The sequence below is a fragment of the Myotis brandtii genome, unplaced genomic scaffold, assembly GCF_000412655.1.
Source record: "Myotis brandtii unplaced genomic scaffold, ASM41265v1 scaffold461, whole genome shotgun sequence".
In the NCBI taxonomy this organism is placed as follows: Eukaryota; Metazoa; Chordata; class Mammalia; order Chiroptera; family Vespertilionidae; genus Myotis; species Myotis brandtii.
In genome coordinates this window covers 804,889-825,273 of record NW_005367626.1, presented here as the reverse complement: position 1 = coordinate 825,273, position 20,385 = coordinate 804,889, and the positions used below count along the sequence as shown (strand labels likewise).

Below are 20,385 nucleotides of genomic sequence, written 5' to 3'. Positions count from 1 at the left end.
CGCCAGATGCTGAGCCCTGGACCCGCCCAGGTCGCGGGTGCAACCCGAAAGGGGGGCGGGCCGAAGTTCTGCACCCCTGCTGCGGGGCCTAAAGCGGTTTGCAGAATTAGGAGAGTGTGTGTGCATTTGGGGGAACAAGAGGGTACCTAGCTTGCATCGCCACAGAGGTGCGCCAGATGCTGAGCCCTGGACCCGCCCAGGTCGCGGGTGCAACCCGAAAGGGGGGCGGGCCGAAGTTCTGCACCCGGGCTGCGGGGCCTAAAGCGGTTTGCAGAATTAGGAGAGTGTGTGTGCATTTGGGGGAACAAGAGGGTACCTAGCTTGCATCGTTCCCACAGAGGTCTGTGACCCTAGAAGTGTAAGAACCCACTTGTTAGATTTCAGAACCCAAAATCAGAATGGTGAAGCTGAAAGGGACCCCAGGGGGGACCCCAGGGGTCATGCTGCTTGTCTAAGCGATTACAGGGACCTTCCAGGGGGGAGTTGGCTCTAGCTCTGGTTCCATCTGAAACTCCTGTGAAGCCCCACCTAGCACCCCACCCTCTCTTTGCCTTTTTTGGTGGGAGTTGGGCGGTCCCAAACTCCTGCATCCCAAAACTACTGAATCAGAATCTACAATTTAATAATATCCCCAAGTAATATACATATATACCATGATCTCCTTCTCCAACCTCCTTCCACCCAGACATCACCTGTGCTCGGACTTCCTCATAGCATGTTGGAAATGTGTCCTCGATCAAAAGAGTCCGCTTTCTTTTTCCAAACCCTACCCCAGCCATCAACTTCATTGCTCAGATGCTGGCAGTGGCTACAGATAGGAGCAATAAAGACAAATTGAAGGTGAGAGCAGGTAGGTGTCCTTAAGTGGAGAGCCTTTACCTTCCCATCTGCCACTCCCCTCAGAGGGTTTGGCTGACTGAACAATATGTCCAAATCCAAGTCATTATAAAAATGGCCAAATCCCCATCTATGGAGTCAGCAGCCCACCTTTGTCTTGTTGGTCCTGGGAAATCCTAAATGTGGGCTCCTTCAAGGGGAAGTTTTACCAGAACCAGAAAGGGATGTTTCCCATTCAGACTGGTCAGCACAGAGTACAGACTAAATTTGCTATCTACATCATCTGCCTCGTGCTGATAGAAGAGACATAACAGATGACAAAAGAAAAGGAGGCACCCTGGCTCCCTACTAGTCTCCCCTGTTAAAGTAAAGATTGGTAGATGGCTTTCTTTTCTGTGGGATGTACTTTTTAGTGCCTGGAGGAGCTACCATCAATAATCAAATGAGATTCTTCTTTCAAAACATCAACACAACTTGCCAAAGATTAGAAAAGATTGATGCAGAAAAATAGAGTAACACACACCTTGCATTTCCACACTTTGACATACTGAGAAAATCATCAGTGGCCCCTTAGTTTGCTGGCAAATGAACCAAGTGCAAGATCCTGTCATCACTAAGCTCCAGTTGCAGGATAACCAGATGCCAAATAGTTCAATTTGAAGCATTTTCTGACATTTTATTCCAGTACCTGCCAGTAGGGTTCCCCATCAGTTCCTGTTGTCTAAATGTCACTGTTGTGTGTGTGTGTCTCATTTCTTGTTTCTAGTTCTAGAATCCCTCCCCATTCTTTGATGTGGACAATTAATATATTCATAGCCTATGTAAAGTGCTACAAGCCCCCTTTTCAAATTATACATATTTCTGTAATAGAAACTTACTGATTCTTTACTAGAAATCCTAGAGGCAATGGTACAGATTAGGCAACTACCAGAAAAAAAATTTCTTAAACATACAGTTTGCCCTGACCGGTATGGCTCAGTGGATAGAGCGTCGGCCTGGAGACTGAAGGGTCCCAGGTTCGATTCCGGTCAAGGGCATGTACCTTGGTTGCGGGCACATCCCTGGTAGGGGGTGTGCAGGAGGAGGCAGCTGATCGATGTTTCTCTCTCATCGATGTTTCTAAATCTGTCCCTCTCCCTTCCTCTTGTAAAAAATCAATAAAATATATATATATTTTAAAAAAACATACAGTTTGCCGATATTGTTTTAGACTATGTATAGGTTACACTTAAGTTTGTTCAAACAAAATTTAATAAAGTAAGAAAAACCTGATATAGTGAAATAAACTTAAATAAGAAAAATATATATAACAAATAAACTTAAGGAAAGCATTCAACCTAGGACATTCATTCAGGAAAATTAAAAGAGTGACATATAACTAATTTGGATTTTTTTATTTAATAATACCTAATGCTGGATTTGTGATGAAACCCAGTTCAGCTGGAGTGACTCAGTGGTTTGAGTGTTGACCTATGAACCAGGAGGTCACAGTTAGATTCCCAGTCAGGGCACATTGCCTGGGTTGTAGGCTCAATCCTCAGTAGGGAGCATGCAAGAGGCAGCCAATCAATGATTCTCTCTCATCATTGATGTTTCTATCTCTCTCTCCCTCACCCTTCCTCTCTGAAATCAATAAAAATAAAAAATATATATACTTAAAAAAACTTACAGAACACTTGCATTGATGTTTGCATTGTAAACTGCTGGATAAGAGCCAGGAAAAAGAACCATCAATGAGGTCTGCATACGGGCAAAATAAGAAAGGACATTGATTTGTTCAAACTGATGAAGTTATGAGATTTTTACATTTTCATATTTTTGCTTTGCTCATATTTTTTTATGGTTTTATGAAGTTTTTCCCTTAAGTATTTTATGGTTTGTTATAGACTGAATTGTGTTCCCCAAATATTTGTATGTTGACCTCCTAGCTCCCAATACCTCAGAAAGTTCTTATATTTGGAAATAAGTCCTTTAAAGAGATAATTGAGGTAAAATGAGCTCATATGAGTGGACCCCATTCTAATAAGACTGATGTTCTTATCAGGAGACTAAGACACAGACAAACACACAGAGGGAAGACTGTGTGAGGACACAGGGAGAAGAGGCCATCTACAAGGAGAGAGGCCTCAGAAGAAACCAGCCCCACCAACACCTTTATCTCAGACTTCCAGCCTTCAGGTCTGTGAGAAAATGAATTTCTGTTGTTTAACCCACCCAGTCTGTGGTACTTTGTTATGGCAGCCCTACCTAACTCACAAATGGTTCAAAAAAATGAATCACTTAAAAGAAGTGTAGCCTTTTTAGGAATAATAATAGCAATTGGCATAATCTTTGGGGAGAAGGAAAGGCAATTAGGTAGTGTTTATCAATAACCAGCAAATTCACATTTATAAGAGCTCCTTAGGAAAACCCCCAAATGGGCTTAACATTCTTGGCTCTGTCATGTAGTGACTTTTCCTAGGATGGGAATAACAGATTAAGACCATTGATATGAATAATTGATGGCAAGATCAGAATGTCCTGCCCTGACAGAGGATGGAGAGGAGAGTAACATCTGTATTTCCCCTGCTTAGAGCACCTCTGTTTAGAAATCTAGCTTGCTGGTTCTTTTTGATACATCTGTCTCAGTGGTTAGATTAAGAAGACATTTTTCTTCCTTTTTAAAAAAATATATATTTTTATTGATTTCAGAGATGAAGGGAGAGGGAGAGAGAGAGAGATAGAAACATCAATGATGAGAGAGAATCATTGATCAGCTGCCTCCTGCATGCCCCCTACTAGGGATCAAGCCTGCAATCCAGGCATGTGCTCTTGACAGGAATAGAACCCAGGACCCTTCAGTCCACAGGCCAATGCTGTATCCACTGAGCCAAACAGGCTAGGGCAAGAAGACATTTTCAATTCATGTTCGAAATAAATTAAAAGTAAGTGACAACTGGATTTCACCTTAAGATCCCAATTTCAGCCTCTGAGAAGATAATAAGAAGGGTCAGACACTTCTATTTGGCTGGAACAATCATCAGGTATTCCCTGTCAATGCTCAGCAGTGGGCTTTGAGCACAATCCATCATCTGTCCATTCCCAAATCACTGAGAGCTCAAAACCAGGCCATGCAATGACTGCTTTTGCCTCTCTAGGCAGAGGGCTACACGCTGGGCAGGTTTCTGGAAATTGGCTGAACATTGCATGTAATTGAAAATAAAGGGCATGTAGGAAGTTTGACTGGTTTATGCTATCAAAGAGAAGATATGATTCTCATCTGTTAAGACTATGCCTACAGCCTGTCCTCATATTTTGTATTCTGTTTATCTATTCTCAGTAATTTTTTAAAGGCACTAAATTGGAAAAAAGAAAACAGTGGGCATGTCTTTGGCCTGGGGCGGGGGGCGGGTGGTGGTGGACAGAGTGCAGCATGATTGACTGGAAAGGGGCAGGAAGGGTCTTTCAAAAGGAATGATCATTCTCTACACCTTGATAGGGGTTTGGGTGACACAAATGTATGCACTTGTCAAATGCAGCAAATAATGCTGGGGTTTGTCCACTTCAGTGTATATAAATTATACCTTGAAAGAAAAAATAATAGATAAATAAATATTGAATTCTAGTTAATAGCATGGATGCTACAGTATTCAAGAGGACATGTACTGCTATCTGCAGTTTAGTTTGAAATATGTCAGTAACAAGAGAGATGAATGAAAGAAAAGTGAGATAAGTTGGTGGATAGATATGTGCCAAAATCAGCAAAATGAGGTGTTAATGGTAAAATCTAGGTGGTGGGTTGGCTGATGTTAAGTACAATTTTTTCAACTGTATGTTTGAATTTTTCATACTATTAGGTGGAAATGAAAAACAATTTAAAATCTAAAAATCACACAAAAATTAAACATACTGCTGAATTATATTGCCCCCTAGAGCTAAACTTACAAACCAAATAATAAAATCTCTAATGACTAAGTGTAAATCTGTCTAACTAATTTGTCTAATTGGGTAGTTTTCTTATAAAAATCAGGACATATTGAAACTCCTCATCTAAAAGAAAGGAATCAGCCCTAGCCGTTTTGGCTCAGTGGATAGAGCATCAGCCTTCGGACTAAAGGGTCCTGGGTTGGATTCCAATCAAGGGCATGTACCGGTTTCTGGCTTGACCCCTGGCCCTGGTCAGAGCGCATGAGGGAGGCAAACAATCAATGTGTCTCTCACATCTCTGTCTCCTTCCCTTTCTTTCCACTCTCTCTAAAAATCAATGGAAAACATATCTTCAAGTGAAGATTAACCAAAAAAAAAAAAAAAGAATGAACAACATAAACTGATGAACAAAAACAGATCCAGAGAGAGAGAAGCATTGATCAGACCGTCAAACCTCAGAGGGTAGGAAGGGGAGGGTCGGGGTAAGGGGGAGATATCAACCAAAGGACTTGTACGCATGCATATAAGCCCAACCAATGGACACAGACACCAGGCGGTGAAGGCCATGAGGGGGAGGGGGGGGGGCAATAGGGGGATAAGGACACATCTGTAATACCTTAATCAATAAAGAAAAAAAAGAAACAACAACAATAATAAAGAAAACAAATTTTATATATATATAAAAGAATCAGCCTGGACTGGCGGAAGTGGCTCAGTGGTTGAGTGTGGATCTATGAACCAAGAGGACACGGTTCAATTCCAGGTCAGGGCACATGCCCAGGTTGCGGGCTCAATTCCCAGTGTGGGGGGTGCAAGAGGCAGCCGATCAATGATTCTTTTTTATCATTGATTTTTCTATCTCTCTCGCCTTTTCCCTCCCTTTCTGAAATCAGTAAAAATGTTTTTTTTAAATATATTTTATTGATTTTTTACAGAGAGGAAGGGAGAGAGATAGAGAGTCAGAAGCATCGATGAGAGAGAAACATCGATCAGCTGCCTCCTGCACACTCCCCACTGGGGATGTGCCCACAACCCAGGTACATGCCCTTGACCGGAATCGAACCTGGGACCCTTCAGTCCGCAGGCCGACGCTCTATCCACTGAGCCAAACCGGCTTCGGCAAGTAAAAATATTTTTAAAATAATAATAATAATAAAAGAAAGAAATCATCTCAGGTACAGCCATGCAGGGTTCTCATGTGTGAGGACATAGGTCGCTGTGGGCTTGCATGAGGCCACATAAGCATCTCTGACTAACTCAATATCGTAGAATTTAATAACTACTTAAGGGAAGATGTTGTGGTTTTTGTTTTTGAGATTAAGTAAAAGTATTTGGTTTGAATTTAATAACATTTTTTTTGTTTCATTGGGTTGTTTTTTTTTGAAAAGCTATATTGAGCTATATATAATTCAAATACCATATAATGAAGTGTACAATTCAGTGAGTTTTAGTATATTCAAGAAGTTGTACAACCCTCATGATAAACAAATTTAAAGTATTTTCATCACTCCTCCCAAAAAAACTCTATACCATTTCTAGTCTCTTTTTATTGGCCCCAACCTCCAACACTCCAGCTTTAGGCAACCACTAATCTGCTTCATGTCCCTATTGATTTGCCTATTCTAGACATTTTATATAAATTAAATCATACAATATGTGGCCATTTCTATCTGATTTCTTTCACTGAAGTTAACATTTTTATGGCTCATCCATATTGATAGCCTGTATCAGTACTTCATTCCTTTTCATGGCTGGCTAATATTCCATTGTATGAATATACCACTTTTCTTTTGTATTCCTACTGATGGAAATTTTGAGTGTTTCTACCTTTTGACTATTATGAATAATGCTGTCATGATCATTTGTGTACAAGTTTTTGTATGGATATACATTTTCTAATCTTTTATGTACATACCTCAGAGTGGAATTGCTGGATCATATGGTAACTTTATGTTTAACCACTTGAGGAACTGCCAGACTTGCTGAACCATTCATTTCACATTCCCACCAGCAGTGTATAAGTGTTCCAGTTACTCCACATCTTAGTCAGCACTTACTATAATCTACCTATTTTACCATAGCCACCCAACTGGATAGCATTGTGTTTTAAGGCATTTCATCTATAGTATCTACTGAACTGGACATTGGTGGAGATGGTATATTTTATAAACTAAAAATGAAACATATGTTCATTTCAAGAGAAGATACCACAAGATAAATTCTTGTGACCATACATCAGTCACTTTTGGTATAATCAGACCACATCAAATTCTATCAATCACAGCTTGAAAAAGTTGTGCTCTTTTCCAAGAGCTACACACAGAGTTTTTGGATTGCTCTAATGATCAGAAATGGGTACCTAAACTTTTATTAGAGAACCAAGAAGGCAGCATAGGTATTTGCCACCTCCCACAACCACATCAAAATTACCACTAAAATACAGAACAACCATCATTCAGGACTGCCTGAAATCTGGCTGAATGGAAGTCCTACAATGAGAAAAGTAAAGAAGAAAGTACATTGAGACTAAGAGGAGAGGCAGAGGCACAGAACAGGTGGAGGCCCAAGGTTCCAGAGCTGGAAAGAGAAGTTCCCATAACTTCCAGCTGTAAAAACCAGCAGGGAGTGTGGCTGAATGACACTGAGGCTGCTGGAGACCCAAGCAGTTCCTTTTAAAGGGCTGGCGTATGGCTTACATGGTCCCTCTCCCTCTGGGTTCCAGTGCCAGGTGACAGCTTTGGGGGATCCAGGTACAAACAAAAAGGAGCTGGGTTGTCTGGCATTTAGATGAAAACTTGGGGGTGGCTTTCTCCTATATGGGGGTGCTCACAGGGATCATTGTTCCTGTGCTGGGATCTCTCCATCACAGAGCTGACTGGCAGTCATATCTGAGTTTCCATCAGTGTGGCCCACACTGTTCGTTCTGCCCTGGTAATTCTCTGAAACCCCACCCCATTCAATTTACAGCCCCACCCAAGCTATGTGCAGCAGCTTTTTCATATGAATGGCCTGTCCTGGCTCAGGCTTCAGACTTGCTAAAATCTCTCAAACAAGCAGCAGCTGACATCAGCAGCCCCAAATCTTTCAATAAACAGCCCAAGACCCAGCATTAGCACCAGCCTGCCTTCTTTACAGCTCAGTACTGGGTCTCACCTGGGCACTTCCAAGCCCAATACAAGTAGCAGCCATCTGCAGATCTCTCTGTAGCTCCTGCTGGATGACCCCAGGCAGTTGCTGCCTTTGCACCTCCTAGGAGACCCCATAGCCAGTACACTCAATGGACAACTTCAGACTATACCAGATTACAACTCTACAGATCCACAAGCAATACACTCAAGGGGCAGACTCAATGAACACCAAAGCCCACTGAAGCAAGCACTGCTCCATAGGTGTGTCTCCTGCACAGCAGCACTTCCACTGTAGTCACAGCTGGTCCTCACAGCCTATTAGCCTGGAGGTCAACTCCTCCCAGTGACGCCAATAGCAATTAAGGCTCAACTACAACAAGGCTGTGCACACAGCCCACACAGGGGCACACCTAGAGTGCCCAGCTCAGGTGACTGGGGAGGCTGAGCCACTTGGCCCTGCAGGACACCTACTACACAAGGCCACTCTACCAATTCCAGGAGACATAGCAGCTCTTTCTAATACATAGAAACAAACACAAGGAAGCAACCAAAATGTGGAGACAGAGAAGCGTGTCACAAATGAAAGAAATGGAAGCAAGCTAACTACTAGATACAGAGTTCAAAACCATGGTTATAAGGTTACTCAGGGGATTTAATGAGAGCTGCAAGGGACTTAGTGAGACTTTCAAGGATCTTTGTGAGAATAACAAAGACATGAAAAAGGGCCAGTCAGAAATTAAGCATACAGTAATTGAAATAAAGAATAATTTTTATTCAACAGTAGAATAGAAGATTACAAGAATCAGATCAATGATCTAGAATATGAGGAAGCAAAAACACCCAATTCGAAGAGCAAAAAGAAAAAAGAATCCAAAAATATGAAGATAGTGTAAGGAACCTCTGGGACAACTTCAAACGTACCAACATTTGCATTATGGGAGTACCAGAAGGAGAAGAGAGAGAGCACAATATTGAAAACCTATTTAAAGAAATAATGACAGAAAACTTCCCCTATCTGGTGAAAGCAATGGACTAACAAGTCCCAAACAAGAGGAACCCAAAGAGGGCCACATCAAGGCACATAATAATTAAAATGTCAAGACAAAGAGAGAATCTTAAAAGCAGCAAGAGAAAAGTAGTTAATTACCTACAAGGGAGGGCCCATACAATTGTCAGCTGATTTCTCAACAGAAACTTTGCAGGCCAGAAGGGAGTGAGTGGCAAGAAATATTCAAAATGATGACTAGTAAGGACCTACAACAAAGATTACCCAGCAAAGCTACATTTAGAATTGAGAATCAGTTAAAGAGCTTCACAGACAAGAAAAGCTAAAGAAGTTCATTACCACCAAATCAGTATTACATGAAATGTTGAAGGATATCCTTTAAGAAGAGGAGGAAGAGGAAGAAGATAATGAGGAAGAAGAAAAAAAACTATGAACAATAAAATGGGCAATAAATACATTTCTATCAACAATTGAATCTAAAAATCAAAATAAATGAAATAAATTAATAAGGAATCTAATGAACAAAATAAACTGATAATAGAGTAGAATCAGAGGCATGGAAACATGGAACAGACTGATGAATCTCAGTGGGAAGGGGGGAGTACAGGAAGAGATAAACTAAAGATCTTATATACATATATGCAGTACCTATGGACACAGACAATAGAGCGGTGACAGCCTGGGGTGGGGCAGGAACTGGGTGGAGGGGAGCAATGGGGAAAAAAGGGAGGACATCTATAATACTCTCAACAATAAATATTTTCTAAAAAAGAAAAATAAATAAAATAAAATACTAAAAAATTCCTATTAATTTTTGATGAAGTACTTTATCAGCTACATAGACTAATTGCAGAATTATTGCTGGGCACAAAAATGTATCTATTTTTGCAATGTTAACAAATGAATTACTCAATATCAGAATTGACAATAAAGTTATATGCTACACATAGCACAAAAATGTTAATGAGCAGGAAAGATGTGTTAAGAACAATAAAAATCTGAATTTGGTTTTACAAAAAGATAAAGTGGACACTTAGCAAAATGTAACTTACCTTATATTAGTCAGATGCTTTAAAGATATCTCTGAAAACTATCAACCATTATACTGCAAGAGCACATCATATTTTTGTTTGTTTGTAATACATAAGTGGCACACAAACTTTTATTTATTTTAATATCTAAACAGCACAATAACCAATGAATGAACACCAATAATGCAGTAGACATAAGTAAAATGTAAATAAATGTAAGTAGCTAATAAACCAATGATTCTGAATCTCATTCATAATAATAGTAGCATGCATCAAAACAAACAATAATGATGTATAATATTTTTCTTCAAAATTGACAAATATAAAAATATTTGATGATTTATTTTTCTTTGACCTTTCTAACATATGAACTATCTCAGACACAAGCTTCCATTAGTTCAAAGAAAGGTCATCTTTAACTCAACTCAACTCATTCATTCAGTCATTCTCTCCCTGATTCTGTGTCAGTTATCAGACAAAAACTGGCATACTGCCCCTGATAGCTCCCAAAATATAGGTACACTCTAATGCCAATTTAGAGTTGTTAGACTTTCACATGATACTACATCACATTTTTTATGAATAAATAACTAAAATTTCATAAAGAACTAGAATTTTACACTTCCTATTGCCTTTGTTTACCTTTGCTTTCCCATAGATCATCTCCATCTTCCCCTTCCTTTATACTTTCCTTTAAAAAAGAGACTATCTTTCTGCTTCTCTCTCTAAATCGTGGTAGATCAGCCCCTGCATTATGGGAATTTTTGTCTTCAATGCTTTGTTGTGGGTGCACTACAGGTCTGCTCATCACAGGAGGTTTAACACCATCTCTGCTCAGAGCACCAACACTGCTGTCCCCAGGCATGACCATCAAAAATGTCTTCAGCCTAGCTGGTGTGGTTCAGTGGTTGAGCATAGACCTATGAACCAGGAGATCATGGTTTGATTCCCAGTCAGGGCACATGCCTGAGCTCGATCCCCAGTAGGGGGCATGCAGGAGACAGCTGATCAATGATTCTATCTCATCATTTTTTACAGAGCACCAACACTGCTGTCCCCAGGCATGACCATCAAAAATGTCTTCAGCCTAGCTGGTGTGGTTCAGTGGTTGAGCATAGACCTATGAACCAGGAGATCATGGTTTGATTCCCAGTCAGGGCACATGCCTGAGCTCAATCCCTAGTAGGGGGCATGCAGGAGACAGCTGATCAATGATTCTCTCTCATCATTTTTTTAAAAATTTTAATCCTATATGATAAAAGGCTAATATACAAATCGACCGAACAGTGGAATGACTGGTCACTATGACACACACTGACCACCAGGGGCCAGACGCTCAATGCAGGAGCTACCCCCTGGTGGTCAGTGTGCTCCCAAAGAGGAAGCGCCAGTCAGCCAGAAGCCAGGCTCACAGCTGGCGCACGCAGTAGCGGTGACAGGAGCCTCTCCCACCTCCGTGGCATTGCTGAAGCTGTCCGACTGATGGCTTAGGCCTGCTCCCTGAGGGCTTCTGGACTGCGAGTGGGCACAGGCCAAGCTGAGGGAGCCCCCCCCCCAAATGCATGAATTTTGTGTACCGGGCCTCTAGTATTTACATAATAAACATAATTTTAATTACTAAGTTCTTCCTCATCACTAAAATATGTGCTCTTCTTTTTTTTTTTTTTTTTTTATGTGCTCTTCTTTATCCTTGGGCATCTTGAATCATTAGAGGTTGAGGGATCCCCTAAAGTAGGTTTCCACTTTTTTTAAAAAATCATATATGAGCATTTATGCTGATACTGCCAGCAGTATGGGAGAGCAGCAGGTCATCCACAAAAATTTGCTCTGCCACCCCCATAAACCAGCTGCTTATATAGGATAGGACAAGGATTACATGGGGAAGTAGGGATTACAGAGGTGGGGAAGTAGGAGGCTGGGGTCTACTTTTTTTGTTCTTCAGTTTTGGCTTGCTGGAAAGCTATGGCCTGAGGCTATTAAGAGCAGGATCTTCTCCTCCATCTTTACTTTCTTCTACTTCTTCAATTTCTCCTTCTGTTTCAGGAATTTTTTTCAACCAAAGGACATGCATATAAGCCCAACCAATGGACACAGACGCCAGGGCGGTGAAGGCATGAGTGGGGGGTGGGGGGAATGGGGGGATAAGGACACATATGTGTCCTTCTTTTTCTCTGGAGGTTCGCATTCTCCAAGCATATTTTCAGGACAGGCATAACTTAAGTGTCCACTCTCCCCACATTCATAGCCCTTAGATTTATCAAAGTACTTTTGTCTTAGGGTGACCTCAGTTGCTCTTCCATTGTCAAAGCAATGCTTGCTTTTATCACTAGCAAATAACTTGGTTGTCTATTGCCCTGGTACAATTTTGTGCAGTCTTCATCCAAAAAGAAAATAAGTGCAACACCTTTACTCTCCCTGGTATCTTTATCGTTCATTACAGTAACCTTTACAACTTTGCCATACTTGGGAAATATCCAGTATAAGTCATTGTTGGTCAGGGAAAAGGGCAAGTTGGATACATACACTATGCTTTTACTTGGGGCCAATCCACCACTTATTTCTTCAGGTGGGGCAGGCCGGGCAATGGGAAGAGCGTGGGGCGTCGGCTCAGTGGGGTTCAACCACAACGACTCCTTGCCCCTCGTAGTGGCCTTGGCATCATTGCATCATCGCAGGGACTAGGAAGGTTCCAGGGACTGGGAAGGTTCCAGTACCCCAGACAAGAAGGCAGCTGCTGCACAGCCTCTTCCTGGCTCTTGCTTGATATTGGCACGGGCCAGGCAGGCGCCTCTCTCTCATCATTGATGTTTCTATCTTTCCCTCTCCCTTTTTCTCTGAAATCAATAAAAAAATTTTTTTAAAAAGTCTTCAGACTTCACCAAATGTCCCTTGGAGCAAGATTGCCCCTCATTGAGAAACACTGACCCAAATTCTCCTTAATATGGATTTGAAGTATATTTTCTTAATTTATTACATTTATTAAGTGGAATTTTATCAATCCACTTTTTTTTTTTTAAAGAATAGTGTATGGATTTTGAGATAGAGAGGAGGGGAGAGGGAGAGAGAAACATCAATGGGAGGGTGAAACATCAATCAGCTGCCTCCTGCACACCCTCCAACCAGGGATCCAGCTGGCAACCCAGGCATGTGCCCTTGACTTGGAATCAAACTGACAACATCCTGGTGCATAGGACAAGCCTAACCAGCTGAGCTACACAGGCCAGGGCTCAATCTACTTCTTTCATTCAGAGAATGAAATTAAACATGTCATTATTATAAAACCTAAATGAAGTTACTTTTTACTTTTTATATAACTCACTATTCTTTTTTATGGGTTGGTCACACTTTATAGAAAAAAAAGATTTTATATTCATAGCCTGAATAAAACTAGACAAGCTGATTATAAAATTCATATTAAAAATAAATAAACCAAAAGAGTCCTCCCCCCCAAAAAAAACCTTAAAAATAAAGAGATAGAGCTCTACCATATATTAAAATATTTTAAATTTACAATAATTAACATTATGGAACTGGCCAATGAAAGGACTAATTAGAAAGGCATTTTTGTGCAACTTGGTAAAGCACAATTTAGCAATGGCTATCAAAATTACCTAAGTATATACCCTTTAATCCAGAATTTATACTTCTAAAAGTTTATTCCTACAGATATTCTTACATGTTTGCAAAAATGAGACACGTAGAGGTTCTTGCAGATAGCATTTTTACAGCAAAATAGTAAATCAACCTAAATGGCCTTTAGTAGGAAAATGATTAAATGAATACAGAGGGAGCACTGCTATGAAGCTATGAAAATGAGGACGCTCTTTAGGTTATGGTGTGGAATGATTGCCAATATGTATAGTTGATGAAAAAAGCCAGATGAAAACACCATGCTTATTATATTTCTATTTGTATGAAAGAGGATAAATATATTTAATATACACACACTTGTTTAAAATATATTTGGAAGAATACCCCCAAAAAACTAAAAATATTGATTGTCCCAAGGTAGCAAAACTGGGTGACTGGGCAACAGGATTGGGAAAAAGTCCTTTCATTATATAGTCTTTGGTTGCTTATGAATTGTGAACATTGTGAAGGTAATAGCTAATGAAAATTAATATGTAGCTAAATCAGGAGTAATGCTGTCCTTTTGTTGTTGCGATGAGCAGTCTTATAAACAATTACAAAATGTTTATTACCACATATTTATATTCTTTTAAATAGTTTTATTTAAAAATGTCTCAAAACCAATTTATTATTTTTTAAAGAATATGGTTTTATTGGTTTTTAGAGAGAGAGGAAGAGAGAGAGACAGAAACATCGATGAGAGAGAAACACCATCAATCAACTGTTTCCTGTATGCACCCCAACTGGGGATGGAGCCCGCAAACCAGGCTTGTACCCTGACAGGAATCCAATCCGTGACTCCTTGGTTTCTGGGCCAACACTCAACCACGGAGCCACACCAGCCAGGCAAAAACCAAATTATTTTTGAAATGTCTGTTTTATAAAAAGATATGTCTTTTCCTTATAAATATATTCTCTTTCACTTTCACAAAATGACTTTTTCCCTTTATTAAACTAGGAAATGAATGCACCAAGTTTCTATTTTCTGCTCAGATTCTTCTTGAATAGCAAAGAATTATAAGCTACATAGATGATTAATCCTGTAAGAATTAAATTAGTAAACATTTGTTACTAGATTAACAGAGTAAAATTCACTGATAGAACTGTTTTACTTAAAAGTCTTCATTGGTTGTCCTGAGGACTGAGTATAAAGTCCTGTTAGGTGGCCCTCCCATCTCTCTGTCTATCCTATCCTATTCTTCATGGGTGCTGCTGTAGTGCTTTCACCTACTTTTGGTCCATTGTGTCTTATTAAAGCCAGGCCCCATGTGCAGTCAAGGAAAAAGTGATATTCTTATAGTCATTTCTAAGCTACCCTTTCCTGAGATTACACATATAAGCCTTATTTTAGCTAGTTTTTCTACCCTCTCATAAGTCTATGCGTTAGCATTCAGAAACATATTTTTAGATAGTTTGGTGGAGTTGAGTGGTTTTCAGGAAGCAGAATTAAGGAATTGGTTGTTTCTTTTCCCTCTCAGCCAGGCAAGGAGCAAGGAGCTACGTGATCTTTAAAGAGCCAGGAGTGTATGACACAAAGATGGATGGAATCTGATTAGGGAGGACCAGAGGTTTCTGCAGGAGCCTAAAGAGGATTCATGTCATTATTTGTGGATGTCCCAGTCATGCAATTTGGAGTAAAAGGAATGTGTTTGCAAGGCTGTCGTCCCAGAACCTTGGGTGGTGTGGGTGGTTCCGGCAGTAGACCTATAGAGATGCACAGGCCACATAATAGGTTTTCTACACCAGTCATGTCTCTGCCAGTATGTATGTTTTCAGGTGTTTGGAGGAAATCCGAGATCATTCAGTGTACTCTTCACTGAGAAAGAAGTCCAGATCCCAATTTACAGGCGAGCGTAACCCTGAAAACGTGTCTCCCTCTCCCAGGTACCACCCCCACCCCCCACTGGACAGTGGCTAAGCTCTATACAGCTCTAGTGCTCATATGTGAAGAATTGTCCAGGGCAGTCACAGTTTCCAATACTATGTTTCCAAGTTTGAACCATGAGATCTGAATTTTGTTTCTGGAAATACAATAACAGTACACCTAGGTTATTGACCTTGGCCAATTCTTTAGTATTTCTTTTTTGAGAGTTCCCCCCAAAATGGAAATATTGAGGAACTGAATATTTTTAGATGCCTCTTGCCTAGTGGAGGCAACAGACTTTTATGCAAGCTGTGAGTGTACTGTGGGATAAAGGCTATGACAGCTCAGTGCTCTGCCCAGTCTGCAGCAGTCAGCCTGAATCCCCCTAGACCAGCTCTGACCAGCAAGCCCTAGCATCCTTAATGGGCTCCAAAAGCCAGAATCCAAGTTGGGCATCATTAGCCTTTCATTTCCTTTGCCTTCTAGAGAATATTACTGAGCAATCTAGGTCAAATGCCTTTGGAGGCCAGCTAGTAAAGCACTGTAAAATATGTAAAGAAACCTGATGTAAAAGGGGGGTCAGACTTATGGAGAACAGGAAATTGCATGCACCACAAAAAAAAGTTAGCATTCAAAGTGAGGATTTTAAAAAATATATATTTTTATTGATTTCAGAGAGGAAGGAAGAGGAAAAGAGATAGAAACATTAATGATGAGAATCATTGATTAGTTGCCTCCTGCACACCCCCTACTGGGGATTGAGCCTGCAACCCAGGCATATGCCCTTGACAGGAATTAAACCTGGGACCCTTCAGTCCACAGGCTGACGCTCTATCCACTAAGCTAAACTGGCCAGGACCAAAGCGAGGATTTTTAAAGATGCACTTGCCAAATGAAATACAGGCTTCCAGTTACCAACTCCTGATTTGGGGTATCCACGTCAGCATGAGAGGAGAGGCTCTTGGGTGGAATTCTGCAAGCTTTAATGAATGCCTTTCGAGCCTAATTCTTGGTAACCAGTTTCTCCCAAGATGGAGCTTATGTTTGGTATCTTTGGCTACACGCTGTTTCTTCTGCATATCCCCACGGGCAACCCACATCTCTCTGCGGTGGCTTTCTTTAAGACTTTCTCAAACAGACAACGGCTGCTGGTTAACTTTATTTTCTCTGTCCTTCTAACATCGCATGACAAACGGGCTATGTTCTGGGGAAAAATTAAAAGCCTGGTGTCTGGTTAATCTCAGTCCTTTTCTCTCTGTGTTCCCCAATGTTCAGACCCTTTGTGCTCATTAGCAGTGACAGATGAGTCACTGGTCTTGCTGTCTTCCCAGCGGAAGGAAAAGCTGTTTCTCTTAATGATCTGGGAGACCTTCAGGAGTCACCACCTGGTTCTGGGGCTCCTGTCTGAGGGAGGAAAGTTCACTCTGAAAACCCAGGGCAGACAGAAGCTCAGCGCGGGCAGCTGTCCAGCCTCCCCAGCATCAGACAGCAGGGACAGATGGGACTTCCCACTGCTCAATGCTGATGGGATTTTTGGGAGTCTGGCCATGAAGTCGAGGTAAATGTCACAGACCCAGCAAGGGCAGAGTCTGGCTGTTCAAAGTTGGCAGGGTCATCAGCCCAGAAAAGGATCCAGCAGCTTAAAGGGAAGGAGGCCCGTCCTGGCCGGTTTGGCTCAGTGGATAGAGTGTCAGCCTGCATCAGCCTGAGGACTCAAGGCTCCCAGGTTCAATTCCGGTCAAGGGCACATGCCCGGGTTTCGGGCTCAGTCCCCAGTAGGAGGCATTCAGGAGGAAGCCAATCAATGATTCCCTCTCATCATTGATGTTTCTATCTCTCTCTCTCCCTCTCCCTTCCTCTCTGAAATCAATACAAATATATTTTAAAAAATAAAAGTAAAATGATTCTAAAAAAATTAAAAATAAAGTGAAGGAGGCCCATGGGTGGCAACAAACGACCATGCAAAAAAGTAGAAGTCAGTTACAAAGGGGTCATGATGAGGCATTGGTGGGGACCACAGAAGGAGAGTTCTGGTGGAAGAAGGTGGAGAGGAGTATGGGGCCTGTCACCAAATCCCTCTAAGACTCTCACCTGAATAGAACTCCCCAAGTGTTAGAGAGGCTTTGGTCAGTTAATGAAATTAAAAAATCACCTATAGCCCTGCCGGGTGCCCAGTTGGTTGAAGTGTCATTCCATCCACAAAAAGGTTGCGGGTTCCGTTCACAGCCAGGGCACGTACCTAGGTTGCGGGTTTGATCCCCCATTGGGGTTAGGGCACATATATAGGTTGCAGGTTCTATCATCTGTCAGGAAACAACTGATCCATGTCTCAATCTCTCTCTCTCTCTCTCTCTCTCTCTCTCTCTCAAAAAAGAATCAGAAGCTTTCCAGATCTACTTCTGAATGCTGGAACTCAGTTTCTGTCATGAATTGTAGTTCAAAAGGGAGACCAAGCCCTGACTGGTTTGGGTCAGTGGATAGAGCATTGGCCCATGGAAGAAGGTCCTGGGTTCAATTCCTGTCAAGGGCATGTACCTCGGTTGCAGGCTTGAGCCCCGGCCCTGGTCAGGGTGCATGTGGGAGGTGCATGAGGGACACAACCAATCACTCTGTCTCTCTCACATCTCTCTGTCTTTCCCCCTCCCTTCCATTCTCTCTAAAAATCAATGGGAAAATATCCTCAGTGAGGATTAACAACAACAACAAAACAAGGAGATCAACATGATAGAGAGAGTTTTGGCCAGGTGAGATCCCAGCATCCAGTCAATTTTAGGCTCTGTGACTGGAGCCCTAACTCCCTTCTTGACGGATTCAAGCTGGAATCTTGATATTTACAAACCCAGAGGTTAAGCTCAGAGGCACAGGCTCAGTCTAAAAAGACAGAAATAGCCCTGACTGGTTTGGCTCAGTGGATAGAGCATTGGCCTGCGGACAGAAGGGTCCCAGGTTCGATTCCAGTTGGGGGCATGTGCCATGGTTGTGGGCACATCCTCAGTGGAGGGTGTGCAGGAGGCAGCTCATTGATGTTTCTCTCTCATCGAGGTTTCTAACTCTCTATTCCTCTCTATTCCTCTCTGTAGATAATCAATAAAATATATTTTTTAAAAAAGACAGAAATAAAATAAAATAAAGTTTGACCTGTCACAGAAAACTGCATTAGTGGTAGGTAGGTATCTCTATGAGATGACCTCACCATTTTCATTTTGGGTTTATTTTTAGTCTTGAAAAAAATGTGATATTTATTACATTTTGCAGAATATGTCATTTTTTATATAACTAAATTCATTTAATTGAGACTTTTATTGCCTTTCTAATAGTTACAAATCAGTTTTTTTTCTTCTCAGATATCTAGACATTATGTTGCAACACTGTAGCAAAAAGTGTGGTAAAAACAATGTTTATGGTCAGATATAATAATTTTTATTGCCATTCTCTCCAGGAATCTCCTATTCTAAAATGGATGGTAAGCAAAAATTATACCAGTAACAGCAAGATTTTACTACTTGCCAGACACCATTGCAGGCATCTTACATATATTATCTCACTTAATTCTCTTAATCCTAAGAAGTAGGTGGTTCTCAGACCTCTCATTTTACTGGGAGAGAACTGAAGCACAGAGGTGGGGAGCTAGTATACTAACAGGATTTCTATGCTAAGAAGAAAAGTCGGCACTGAAAGCTTATTCTGTTTTAACTTCTCCCAAAGGCATCCAATTACAGTGACCTGTATTACTCTTTGTGTTGTGTTATCATCATTCCTGCCCATAGAATGTTTGGCAACTAACTAGATATGTTTGTCTCTTGACGTTTGATTTCATAGACAATTATTCATAACCGTGCATTGTGATGCTTCTCAGATCACTGCCCAAAACATCCCTTTAGAAATGCTCACCAATCATATTTCTAAGCTCTGCTTCTCAGAGAATCTGATTAGGGGAGAAGGGAAGAAATCTGAGCTTAGCATGCCCTCTGTGTGAGTCCGATGTGCTGGGACTCGTTTGAGAAGCACACATTTGAGAGGCCCTCATTCTGTGCAGTGGGCTCTCCACGTTTTTCATCAAGCACTCCTTAGAAGTAAAATTATTTTTAGGCTGAATAACCACTGTTTGTATATGTGTTTATCCACAAATAATATACAGGTACTATTTTGCCTACATAGTATATATTATAGAACATATGTAAAAATAAAAGTCAAGAAAAGCTGGGGTAAGAATGAAAAATGATATTTTAGTATTTTATGTATTTGAATAAAGTTTCCCCTAAAACTATAATTAACACTGAGATAGAATTTTCCTCATTATTTATAGAGCAAATCTTGGTTTGGCACTCTGTTAGAGATTTTTCAGGCCTGATTCTCAGTTTAGTTTACTTTTCACACTTAGTTTTAATGGTTGTTATAAGTGAAAAAAGAAAATTTGCAATACCTCCAAATGGAAAAAGTACATCATTGGCAACACTATTCATTTTCCAATACCATCTGCTAGTTGAACAATAATTTTTTAAATTAATTTTTTATTAATTTTCATAGTCCCTGATGTAAGTCAGAGGCTCTTGCAAACTAGTTGTAAGATATGTTGAATTTTAATCATTTTAGCCTGCAGATTTAAAATATAAAACTAAAACCTTTTCTATGGAACAATTTTGTGTATTAGTTTTCCTTTATTAGGATCCAAAGAGGCTACCAAACATTTTTTTAAAAATATTTTTATTGATTTCAGAGAGGAAGGGAGAGGGAGAGAGAGATAGAAACATCAATGATGAGAGAGAATCATTGATTGGCTGCCTCCTGCATGCTCTGCACTGGGGATTGAGCCAGCAACCTGGGCATGTGCCCTGACCTCCTGGTTCATAGGTCGACAGCCACTGAGCCATGCCAGTTGGCCCTACCAAACATTTTTCCATCAGATATAATGAAATTTCATAAAGTTCCTGATAGAATATTGTATGACCTTAAACAATGCTAAAAAATTATCTTCGTGGTCTG

At 40.8% G+C, this 20,385-nt stretch overlaps 1 pseudogene; it reads right to left on the bottom strand.

Annotated features, from left to right (window-relative positions):
- Nucleotides 1-11,518: 11,518 nt before the first annotated feature.
- Nucleotides 11,519-20,385, bottom strand: part of LOC102245444 — a 20,015-nt pseudogene continuing 11,148 nt past the window's right edge.